This window comes from Saccostrea echinata, unplaced genomic scaffold, assembly GCF_033153115.1.
Source record: "Saccostrea echinata isolate AGI-Se365-2 ecotype Australia unplaced genomic scaffold, CSIRO_AGI_Sech_v1 ptg000051l, whole genome shotgun sequence".
Taxonomy (NCBI): Eukaryota; Metazoa; Mollusca; class Bivalvia; order Ostreida; family Ostreidae; genus Saccostrea; species Saccostrea echinata.
In genome coordinates, this window is record NW_026889800.1 from 148,894 (window position 1) to 161,396 (window position 12,503).

General features: G+C 33.4%; 1 long non-coding RNA gene across 1 annotated transcript; it reads right to left on the reverse strand.

Moving 5' to 3' along the window:
* Positions 1-522: 522 nt before the first annotated feature.
* Positions 523-9,550, reverse strand: LOC133203754 (uncharacterized). Its single transcript, XR_009723463.1, has 4 exons — positions 9,435-9,550; positions 8,657-8,997; positions 1,027-1,088; positions 523-589 (listed from the first exon to the last, which is right to left on the reverse strand). It is a non-coding gene; the product is annotated as an uncharacterized LOC133203754 (long non-coding RNA).
* Between the last annotated feature and the right edge of the window lie 2,953 nt (positions 9,551-12,503).

Below are 12,503 nucleotides of genomic sequence, written 5' to 3' on the forward strand. Positions count from 1 at the left end.
CAACTACTCTCTATTTAAGTCACTTGTGCAATGACTTTAGTTTAATTCAAAGTTTTGTACTGATCATGTTGAGTCACATTAGCACAAATATCTTTCTGCTGACCTTGACTAATGACCATCCGCAACTATTCTGGTTGGAAACAATATGTTAATTAATGCATAATATGTGAAATTACTGTGAAAGAAAAATGGTCTACTTAAACCACAAGTTATATTTATAAAAAATATACACTGGTCTCCTTAAGTCATATGAGAGAAACATAAAATATTAAGGAGACCATTTTTTTCATATATTTTTAGGAGGCATTTATTATGAAAAAATAAAGCAAGAGTCGACTAAATAGTGTTCTATAGATCTTTGATCTGGTATTTCTTTTTAGAAAAAAGCAAATTTAAAAAATCTGTATATTGTCTCCTTAAGCCATATATAATGGTCTGGTCTCCCTAGTTCTTAAATCAGAGTTATATATATATATTGTAATAGGGTTCGTTGAATAATTTAAAAACGCAGTTGATCCTTGCTTCATTGTTGTATTTTATTAAATAATAGTAACCATGGTAACAGTAGAGTAGTATAATATAGTAGACCCTGTAATAACAATAACAATTATTAGACAAGCTAAAAATACACATTTAACTCCATTATAGTATATCATCATTATAATAAATCTCATACTTTATAATTCATATTCTCTTTAAATTAAATTGATATAAAAATAATTACCACTTCTTTATCACAGATCAATTTATCGTAAAAATATTTCCTTTATTAATTTAGTCATTTAAAATAAAAAATCATAATAATTATCAAAAATCATTATCTGATATTAAATAATTCTAAATCAAATAATCTTATGTGATTTCATATTGAACATTAACACAAATACAATTTCATGCATTGGACATAACACACATGAAATTTAATTCAACATAAAATATAGACATGCATGACAAATACTCAAAAGTAAGTTCTGTCAACACATACATATAATGGAACAACACATAAACATAAAACACATAAATTACCTTTAATATGGTCAAAAGGTCTGGATTATATACTAGCTGTTACACATGTAGCTGTGACAGTCCTATAAGGAATGCATAACAATGAGTAATCTCCCTTAGCTGCTTTAAAAATCTTTAATAATAATAACTGCTTTATTTAATGAAAAATACCTATGCTTTTAAATTTGAAGAATTATTTAAATTATATGAAACAAAAGATAAAATTCCTAATTTTACTATTAATCACATTACAGTTATACAAGTTAATTATAAAAAATAGTTTTACAACTTTAGACTTATTTATTCATTTCACTCAGTCCTACATATATACAATTTAATTCTTGAATTAGAGTGAAATGTCTGATAAAATATTTATACTGCTCATTTAGTACACAATCTCTCAAACTTGCATTCACCATTCAAACACCTTTTTCACTCACTTTCACATAAACATACAAAATCACAATCATACATGAAAATAATATTAAGAACAGACCTGAAATTCTGGAATTAAACAATCAAAGAAAATAAACTGCTACTCCCCAAAAATGTATGAAATCAGGAACATCAAGACATCCTCTCAGTTTGAACACAAAGACTGGTATGACCAGTTCTAACCAAAAATACACTGCCCACAAAGAGATTTCCCTCCAAAAACCCCGACCAATGAAATCTCACTGATGGGTCACTTCATAGGTCACTGACCTCTCAAAGTTTATTACTATAAATACTATAAGGGAAACATATTTATTTATACTAAAGTAATTCCTAAATAATTGTATCTTCTAAAGTATAATATACCTTAAATAAATAATAAATTCCTGAAATATAAATAAGTGAAATTAAATAAATTTCCTGTAAATAATAATGTCACAATTATTTTGTAGATGATAATACTAAACCTGTCAAATAAACACAAAATCTAAAATACTAAAACTATATACACTTTTCAAATATTTACACTTCACCACATATTCCCCCCAGGTGGCAAATGACGTCCTCGTCATTCTAACCGTGGTCAATTATGTTAAGTATAGTTGCTGCTACATCTTTCTCCATCCCTGAAAATAAATTGGTATTAGAAACAAGACTTTGTATACAATTTATTTTTTCCTCCCATGGTGACTGCACCAATGACTTTGTTATATACTTGCCTGAAGAATACCACTCTGGTGGTTTTCTTACCCTTTGCGATCTTCGTAATGTTACGGATGTTTCAGGTAAGGGTACCTCTTCCTGAACATCTTCAGTTTCTGTCTCCTTAGGTTCTTTAGCATCTTCCTGATTGTCTTGTACTACTTCTTTGTTCTCTTGTATAATCTCTTCATTCTCCTGTATAATCTCTTCGTTTTCTTGGATATCCTGTGATTTTTCTTCTATAATCTGTGGTTTCTCTGGTGTAACCTGTGGTTTCTCTGTTGTAATCTGCTGATCAGCATTATCCTTCTCATCCTTCTTTAAAAATTTTCTCGTCCTGACTGATGTTTTAACCTCATATGTTTCATCTTCAGAAGAAGACTCAGAAATTGACTGGGAATCAGTCACTGAATTCTCTCTATCTGTGATTTCTTTCTTCCTTGTCAGCCTGGTTCGTGGCTTAGGAATGGGTTTGTCCTGCGGTGGAAAATTTGTTGATTCTGATAAATAACCAATAGGTAAAAGTAAATTCCTATGTAAATTTCTTTTCTTTCCTGATCCATCTTCTCTAATAACTGTATAAACTGGGATGTCTTTGTTGGGTTGCTCTAGTATTACATAAGGGGCATCCTCCCACTTGTCTGAAATTTTATGTTTTCCTTCGAATGCCAAAATTTTAACTAAAACCCTGTCTCCTTTTTGTAAAGATATTCCTCTTGCCTTAATGTCGTATGTTGTCTTTTGTCTCATCTGTGCTTCTTTTGCATTTTTTTCTGCTAATTGATATGCGCTAGCAAGTCTTTCCCTTAAGTCACTTATGTATTTGGTCTTGGATTCTTGATTTTCTTTTCTTATCCCAAAGGCAACGTCTATCGGTAGTCTCGGATTCCTCCCGAACATTAAAAAATAAGGTGATACTCCTGTAGTTTCGTGTTTTGTACAATTGTATGCATGAACAAGTGATGGTACATATGATTTCCAGTCATTTTTCTTTTCTTTTTCCAATGTTCCCAACATATTTAGAAGTGTTCTGTTAAATCTTTCGCACATGCCGTTTCCCATGGGGTGGTAACTGGTCGTTCTAGATTTCTTCATTCCTGTTAATATGCAGAGTTCTTTTATAATGGCACTTTCAAAGTTGGTTCCTTGATCCGAGTGTATCCTTTCTGGTATCCCGTAATGTACTATGAAGTTCTCAATTAAAGCTCTTGCTGTTGTTTTAGCTGTTTGATTGTGAGTTGGAATGGCTTGTGCATAGCGAGTAAAATGGTCAGTTATGATGAGTATGTTCTCTTGTCCTCCTTTAGATTTTTCCAGGCTCAGGAAATCCATACAGACAAGTTGTAAAGGAAAACAGGTCTCGATGCTTATCAGTGGAGCTCTCTGGTTTACTGGTGTTTTTCTCTTAACACATCTTCCACATGAATGTATCCAGTCTTCTACATCTCTGTCTATTCCTGGCCAGTAAAATCGCTCTCGTACTAATGATAATGTTCTATCTTTCCCAGGGTGTCCCATATCATTGTGTAGTGCTTTCAATACTGTATTTATATGATCTGATGGTAGAACTAGCTGTTTCTTGTTTTCCTCATTGTAGATAACCTCTCTGTACAAAATATCATTCTGCAATTTAAGATGATGAAATTGTCTGATGTAAGGTGATGGTCCAATTTCTGCAACTGTTGGTTTTCTGCCTAACTTAACGAAATGAATTATTTTGTCTAATTCTGGGTCTACCTTCTGTGCTTTTGTCCAGTCTATTATCTCTTTGTCCATTGTAACTGTTCCATCCTCTTCTAAATTTACTGATGTTGACAAGTTTTCAATGTAAGGTCCAGAAATCCTTGAGTTACAGATAGCCTTGACTGAATCTAATGATATTGACTCCATGTTTACAGGTGGTGAGATTCTACTAAGTCCATCAGCGTCATTGTTCTTCTTCCCTGGTCTATACAAGATGTTGAAATTAAATGCTGATAATGCGGCAAGCCATCGGTGTCCTGTGGCATCTAATTTGGCTGTCGTTAGCACGTACGTCATTGGGTTGTTATCTGTCAGCACTGTAAAATCCTGTCCATAAAGATAGTCCTTAAATTTGTCACATATGGCCCATTTCATGGCAAGAAATTCCAATTTATGTGGGGGGTATTTAGCCTCTGACTTTGTCAGTCCTCTGCTTGCATATGCCACTACTCGCTTCATTCCATCCTGTTGCTGATACAAAACTGCTCCAAGTCCTACTCCGGATGCATCGGTATGAAGCTCAAACGGAGAATGGCTGTCAGCATATGCCAGAATTGGTGCGGATGTTAAGTGATGTTTCAAAGTTCTAAAGGCTTCTTCCTGTTTTTCTCCCCATTCCCATTTCTTTCTGTTTGCTTTCTTAGTTTTCTGCTTCTGTGGAGTTGGCATAAGATCTGTAAGCGGCTTACTTACCTTGCTAAAATCTTTGATAAATCTTCTGTAGTATCCTACAAAACCAATGAACTTTCTTACCTCCTCTGGATTTTTCGGTGTAGGCCATTTGTTGACTTTTTCTGTCTTTTCCGGATCGATTTCAATACCCTCGGATGAAACAATATGTCCTATATACCTTACCTTGTCCTTGAAGAAACTGCACTTTTCTGGTGATAACTTCAGATTGGCCTGTTGTATCCTAGTAAGTACTTTCTCTATGTTTTCTAGATGTTCTTCAAATGTTCTTCCAAATATAATGATGTCGTCAATAAATATGCAGCATATGTTCAGATGGTAATCGTGTAGAATATTCTCCATCATGCGTTGGTAAGTTGCCGGTGCATTTGTTAGTCCGAACGGCATTCTCTCGTACTCGAAAAATCCTAAAGGGCCAACTGTGAATGCTGTCCTTTCTTTGTGGCTCTCTTTGATCTCTATCTGATGGTATCCACTTTTCATATCAATAATACTGAAGTACTTGCTGCCCTCTAAACAATTGAAAATTTCTTCCATTCTTGGTAAAGCATAGCTGTCTTTCTTAGTGATCTTGTTGAGTTGTCTGTAATCCACACATAGCCTTAGTGTTCCATTTTTCTTTCTCACCAGAACAACATTGGATGCCCAAGGACTATGGGAAGGTCTAATCATGCCTGTTGTTAAAAGTTGTTGTATATGTTTCTTGACTTCATTGTACATGGATGGTGGTATACTCCGATATCGTTGTTTAAACGGTTTCTCATCCAGTAAATCAATTCTATGTGTGACCTGATCTGTATGTCCTATATCACTGTCACTGGTGGAAAATATATCTCTGAATGACTCTATGAGTTGTTTTCCTCTCTGATATTCTTCATCTGATAACTTTGATTTCATAATGGTAATTTTCTTCATGACATCTATATCTGCCGTCTCAATTTTCTGTGGCATTTCTTCTATTGTGACAGGTTGTACTTCGCAGATGACTGCTCTAGGTGGGATGTTGATTGTTCTCGTTGTCACTTTTGAAACGCAGACATTGATGATTTGTTTGGCATTGAAGTCATAATCTATCAGCTGCGGTTCCACATCTAAATCCTGATAGCAGTAGGAGTCTTCTGATGATTGTAGAATACATGTTGTATTGAAGTAAGGAATTTGTTTGTACATTTCTCCTGGAATTTCCATGACTGAATTTGGCTGAATAATTATCGGATGATGAGATGTATTTCTGATCAAAGCCAAAGTGTTGTTATTCCTGTTGAGCTCTTTTTCCCGAATTGTGATGCATCTAAAAGCCAAATACCATGATGTTCTCAATTTAGAATTTTGTAGATATTTGTTGCCATGTTGTTCTTTGAGTTTATCCATGATGGTCAGAAGAATATTGGTGCCTAGTAAAATGGGAACCTCTGAACTGTAGTTGCTAGTTGGTGTCACAAGAAGAAGTATGGGAAAATTTTCCTGTAAATCTGGAATTTGGATTTCAAGTTCAATGTAGCCTAAATAAGGAAGCTTTTCTCCACTTGCGCATTCAATGTCTAAAATGTGTGTCAAATCTTGTAATTTTGTATCCTTTAAATTTTTTCTGTAGTAATTTTCTGATACTGTGGAGACTGTTGATCCAGTATCTAGCAAACATTTAACAGGTTGATGGTTGATAAATATTTCTGCTTCTGTAGGCTCACCAGTTAATCCTGCTGGCACTCTGTTTGTAGGACCTAGTGCATAATTTAAGCCTATCGGCGGCCCTGTTCCATAGGCTTCTTCATGTTTAAATTCCTGCGTGTGTGGTCAATTTTCACTCTACAGCCTAATTTTATATGGCCATACTGTCCACAGCGAAAGCACTGTACTTCATCCATGCCATGCGTTCTCGGTGTTGGTGGTCTCCTCTGGTTAAATTGAGATTGAAATGGTCTATATTGTCTAATCTGCTGTTCTTGTTGTAGAAATCTTGGTTGGTATTGATTACTTTGTGGAAATCTTTGTCTGAATTGTTGATCTGGTCTTATATATTGATGTTTTGATGAATTTGGACCTTCCTGTCTTCCTGGCTGTTTCTTTGATTCATATTTGTCCATCCTGACCGAGAGTTGTTGTATCATCCCTTTGATTTCCTCCATATCTGATTCATTGGAAATAGATGATTTGGCAATTTGCTTATTTCCTATGGCGGATACTCTTGAAACTTGGTCCATTTCAATTTGTCTAAGTGCTACTCGTAAACCATCAAAATCTTCTATCGCATCATACTTGTGGCCACTGATATCTTTCAATGATGGCTTCAGTCCTGTCCATAACATTGATCGTAGCATACTATCCATAGCGTTCCTTCTAACTATTCCTTGAATAACAGCCTTTCCTAAAATGTCTTCTAGGCGACAACTCCACGCAGTAACGGTTTCATCTTCTTTTTGTCTAGCTCCGTAAAAATGAGCAAGGATATCTTCTTTCTTTTCTATATCTCCAAACACACTGTCCATTTTCTGCAATATTTCCTCAATAGAAGCTTCAGGGCCTATCCTCATCTGAACTCTTCCTGCTTCTCCTTTCAGAGATCGTCTAATCGATTGAAGTATCAATGGACGTGGATATATCTCCTCCCTCAACAAACAACTGACCTCATATCTCCAAAGGTCATATGATGTTTCATTCTTATTCATACCTCCTGAGAATATAGAAATTTTTGGTGGTTCCTTTAGAATACTTGTAGTGACTGTTTCTGTAGTTGACACAGGAAATGGACTACTAGTATCGCTATCTCCTTTCATCTTAAGCTTCTTTGGTTTAACTAACGGAGGTGGTAAGAGAGGTGGTATGCTAGTCTGTGGTTCCTTTTTAATTGCACTTGGTGAAAGAGTGAAATGTTTTATTTTCTCTCCTGGATGGGCATCTGCCTTTTTACCTCCAGTTAATAGTTCTCCAGACTTCATCAAGTACTCTTGCATCCATATTTTCAAATCATCTGGGTTGCTAACTTTTGGCATCTCTTTTAACTCTTTGAGGGTTTTTAACAAGTTTGCGTATTCATCCTCCTTGGAACCTTTCTCTGGTGATTCATTTAATTCCAGGCTCTCTTCCTCAGTACCTTCAATTTCATCGCTTTTTTGATCCTTTCCAGTTGCCATGATGTATTGTAGTTGAAATAATTGTGTATTCAAAACACGAAAACGCGTTGTACATGTACACTCGAGCAATATCACGACTAAGTCACGTGAAACACAAAATAAAGTTGTAAGTCGTAATTAAATTCTAAATAAATTTAAATAAACTAAATAAATAGACTTAATTAAGTTGACTATTTATATGCTGAAAAAAAAAAATTAAACCTGAAATTCAAATTTGATTAAATGTCTTATCAAGCTAAATAACTAATTATATTTCAATCTAAATGATACTACGAAAACTTAATGCGGATAATTGATGCCAGACTCAAATTGATCAGAAATTTAACCTACTTACACCAAACAGAACTAAATACAACACAACAACACAACTCCTTGGACAACAAACCACTGAACTTCAAATCACAACTTCAAACAAAATACAACTGTGTGCAAGCAAGATGTGTGTATGTTTCCTTTCAAACAACACTATCTCTCAACCTATCTGAAATCCCTGATGACTTATACTCCTATTTATTTCATTTAATAAATGTTTTGTTTTCAAAAATAAATTAATAAATAAATGGCTTATCTACATACAAAAAAAATGAAGGGAGAAAGAAAGAAAAAAATGTAAACAAACACACTTCCGGTACCGTGACCTTGACCTTGACTTAATTCAGAAAACACCAAAAACTCGAGTATGACTATGCAAGTAAAATAAATACAAAACAAACTCTTACCATGTTGTCTTTAGAGTCAAATATACACACTAAACACACAATAATGTTTCTGCAGAATAGCAAGTAATTGTATGCATACAGTAAGTTTTGTATAGGCCTAGATTACTAATGTAAACACAATTCGTTGACACTAGTGCACTTTGACGACGAAGAATTCTGTCTGGTTTAGAATATGCGTACGCAGAGATCTATTCTACATGTAAATATAGCACTACAGCTAAGTATATTTACCAGAAGTAGAACATCTTAATGTCTCGATCCCTCCGGAGATGAATATCGACGATGAACAGAATTATTCCAGCGTTGAAAAGAAGGAAAACACAAGTTGTCAAATCTCTGTGATGGTTCACACGCTATTTTCACTTTCCGGTGTTGAGCGTTGAATTCCGATCCCGATCTAAATACCAGTCGACATCAGATGATCCAGGACTGCAGTAAACATCACGTTGGGCGCCAAAATGTAATAGGGTTCGTTGAATAATTTAAAAACGCAGTTGATCCTTGCTTCATTGTTGTATTTTATTAAATAATAGTAACCATGGTAACAGTAGAGTAGTATAATATAGTAGACCCTGTAATAACAATAACAATTATTAGACAAGCTAAAAATACACATTTAACTCCATTATAGTATATCATCATTATAATAAATCTCATACTTTATAATTCATATTCTCTTTAAATTAAATTGATATAAAAATAATTACCACTTCTTTATCACAGATCAATTTATCATAAAAATATTTCCTTTATTAATTTAGTCATTTAAAATAAAAAATCATAATAATTATCAAAAATCATTATCTGATATTAAATAATTCTAAATCAAATAATCTTATGTGATTTCATATTGAACATTAACACAAATACAATTTCATGCATTGGACATAACACACATGAAATTTAATTCAACATAAAATATAGACATGCATGACAAATACTCAAAAATAAGTTCTGTCAACACATACATATAATGGAACAACACATAAACATAAAACACATAAATTACCTTTAATATGGTCAAAAGGTCTGGATTATATACTAGCTGTTACACATGTAGCTGTGACAGTCCTATAAGGAATGCATAACAATGAGTAATCTCCCTTAGCTGCTTTAAAAATCTTTAATAATAATAACTGCTTTATTTAATGAAAAATACCTATGCTTTTAAATTTGAAGAATTATTTAAATTATATGAAACAAAAGATAAAATTCCTAATTTTACTATTAATCACATTACAGTTATACAAGTTAATTATAAAAAATAGTTTTACAACTTTAGACTTATTTATTCATTTCACTCAGTCCTACATATATACAATTTAATTCTTGAATTAGAGTGAAATGTCTGATAAAATATTTATACTGCTCATTTAGTACACAATCTCTCAAACTTGCATTCACCATTCAAACACCTTTTTCACTCACTTTCACATAAACATACAAAATCACAATCATACATGAAAATAATATTAAGAACAGACCTGAAATTCTGGAATTAAACAATCAAAGAAAATAAACTGCTACTCCCCAAAAATGTATGAAATCAGGAACATCAAGACATCCTCTCAGTTTGAACACAAAGACTGGTATGACCAGTTCTAACCAAAAATACACTGCCCACAAAGAGATTTCCCTCCAAAAACCCCGACCAATGAAATCTCACTGATGGGTCACTTCGTAGGTCACTGACCTCTCAAAGTTTATTACTATAAATACTATAAGGGAAACATATTTATTTATACTAAAGTAATTCCTAAATAATTGTATCTTCTAAAGTATAATATACCTTAAATAAATAATAAATTCCTGAAATATAAATAAGTGAAATTAAATAAATTTCCTGTAAATAATAATGTCACAATTATTTTGTAGATGATAATACTAAACCTGTCAAATAAACACAAAATCTAAAATACTAAAACTATATACACTTTTCAAATATTTACACTTCACCACAATATATATATATATATATATATATATATATATATATATATATATATATATATATATATATATATATATATATATATATAACCTTCAATGTCTCTGTATATATCATCTATAAACGTTAATGAATTAAGAGATAAGAAAAAGCGAATGTGTGTATTTTTCATGGTTGAGTAAGCGTACCTGTAAATATGATGTAGTTTGTTTACAAGAGACATATGGGACTGATCTAGATACTGAGAGATGGGAACATGAATGGGACCTAATTCCGGCAACTTCGTTTTTTACCTATACCCTACTCCTAACCCAAACTCTAGCCCTAACCCAAACCCTAACACTAACCCAAACCCTAACCCCAACCCTAACCAGAAGACGAAGAAGAAGTTTGTCAGATCCCGTTTTGTGTAAGGCCAAAGAAAGCTGTGTGAACCAGATTTCAGGATTGTGGATTGTGGGTCCATTTGCAGAGCTCAAACATAAAATGGAGAAAAGTGACTGCAGACTATGTTTGTATCATCTGTCTGTGAAGACAGGAGAGCAAGCTTTCACGTTAGCATCAGGATGGATCCTTGTTGGAAATAAAGTGAAAAAGCAGCCAAAGAATGTCACATGTTTTGTTTTCAAATGAACAATCATGAACTTCAAATCAAACTTTTGAAAAGAGTAAATGGATATCATAAGTATTTGGGAATTTCGTTTGTAATGAAATATATGGAGATAACGAACAGTATTCAAGCTCAAAAGCCCATTAAACAATACAAAATAGGTGCAGAGCAAACACGGACCTCTTCACATCAGAGTTGGGATCAGGTGCCATGAAGAAGTGAGCATCCCCTGCCGACCGGTCACACCCGCCGTGTGCTCCTTGTCATGATCGGGAAATAACGGAAAAATCCGTCGACAATTCAGTGTGTAAATAATGGCCCAAGAATTGGTATGGAAAACGTCAGTCAGCATTTGACTCAATGATAAATTGTATTTCCTGACAAGGTCATTGTATCGACGATAGAACTTACGAAATGATGACTTTAAATGAGATTGCTGATATTCTTGTTTCATCAACTTGTTTGTCAATAATCTACCTCGTTTAAGAAATTGTACATACGTAGTGCATGCTCTTGCGTATCGAATCAACTGAGAGATATAAACCCCGTATGCAGGTGATGAAGGTATATTGCTGCATAAGTAAGGGAAGTTGACGATTGAAAAGTTAAAGTCATCACGTTTATCATAAAACTTGGTTGTTAGATTACCATTAACGTCCTTTTCAAGTAAAATATCCAAATATGAAACAGACGTTTCAGACTCTGAAGTATCTTTTATCTCAAGCTCACTGGGTTATAGAATGGAAATAACCATTGTTGATTGACAATGAGTCATCGATATATCTAAATGCCGAGTTGAAGGCCACAGCAAGTGTTTTTTTTCTTATCACGTATAAGATTTTGGACCATGTTTTTGAAAATTTTTTCTTAAAAAACTGAATTTAGTACAGTTTTGAAAGGATTCAATCAAAAAACAGATTTGACTGTAAATGAGCCAAAACAGTTCTTTTAAATAAACTATTTACCACAATTAAATTGTATCTTCTGATGGACTTCAAGCTTTTTTAAATATTCAAATTCAAAATTATTTAAATTGAAATCAGTGAAAATTTTTAACTTAATGTCGCTGGCAAGGTGTGAGCTTAATTAACTTAACCCTGGTACTAAAATAGGACATTCAATTTATGATTTATTTGGAACCATCACTTGGTTATATCATCTTTTTCTATCAGTTTTATCAGTATTATAATTTTCTGTAATTGATTAAAAAAAAAACTACTGCAAAACAATTTATTTTCGCGACACTTTATTTTCGCGAGATAGTCATTGACTCTTTCTTAGCGGGACATAATTTTCACGAATTGTGGATATTTAAGGAATCACTGTCTAGTTAGTAGAGTATGATGTCCCTGGCATACTCTACTAACTTGACAGTGATTCCTTATATTTCCATTTCATTGTGATATAAAATTGTAAATTTAGATTTTAAAATTGTAGACTAATAGATTTAAATTACACGAGGCCTCACATGTCAATTTCAATAGTCCCCGCCTACTGACGTCAAACACAAAGACAGCCGC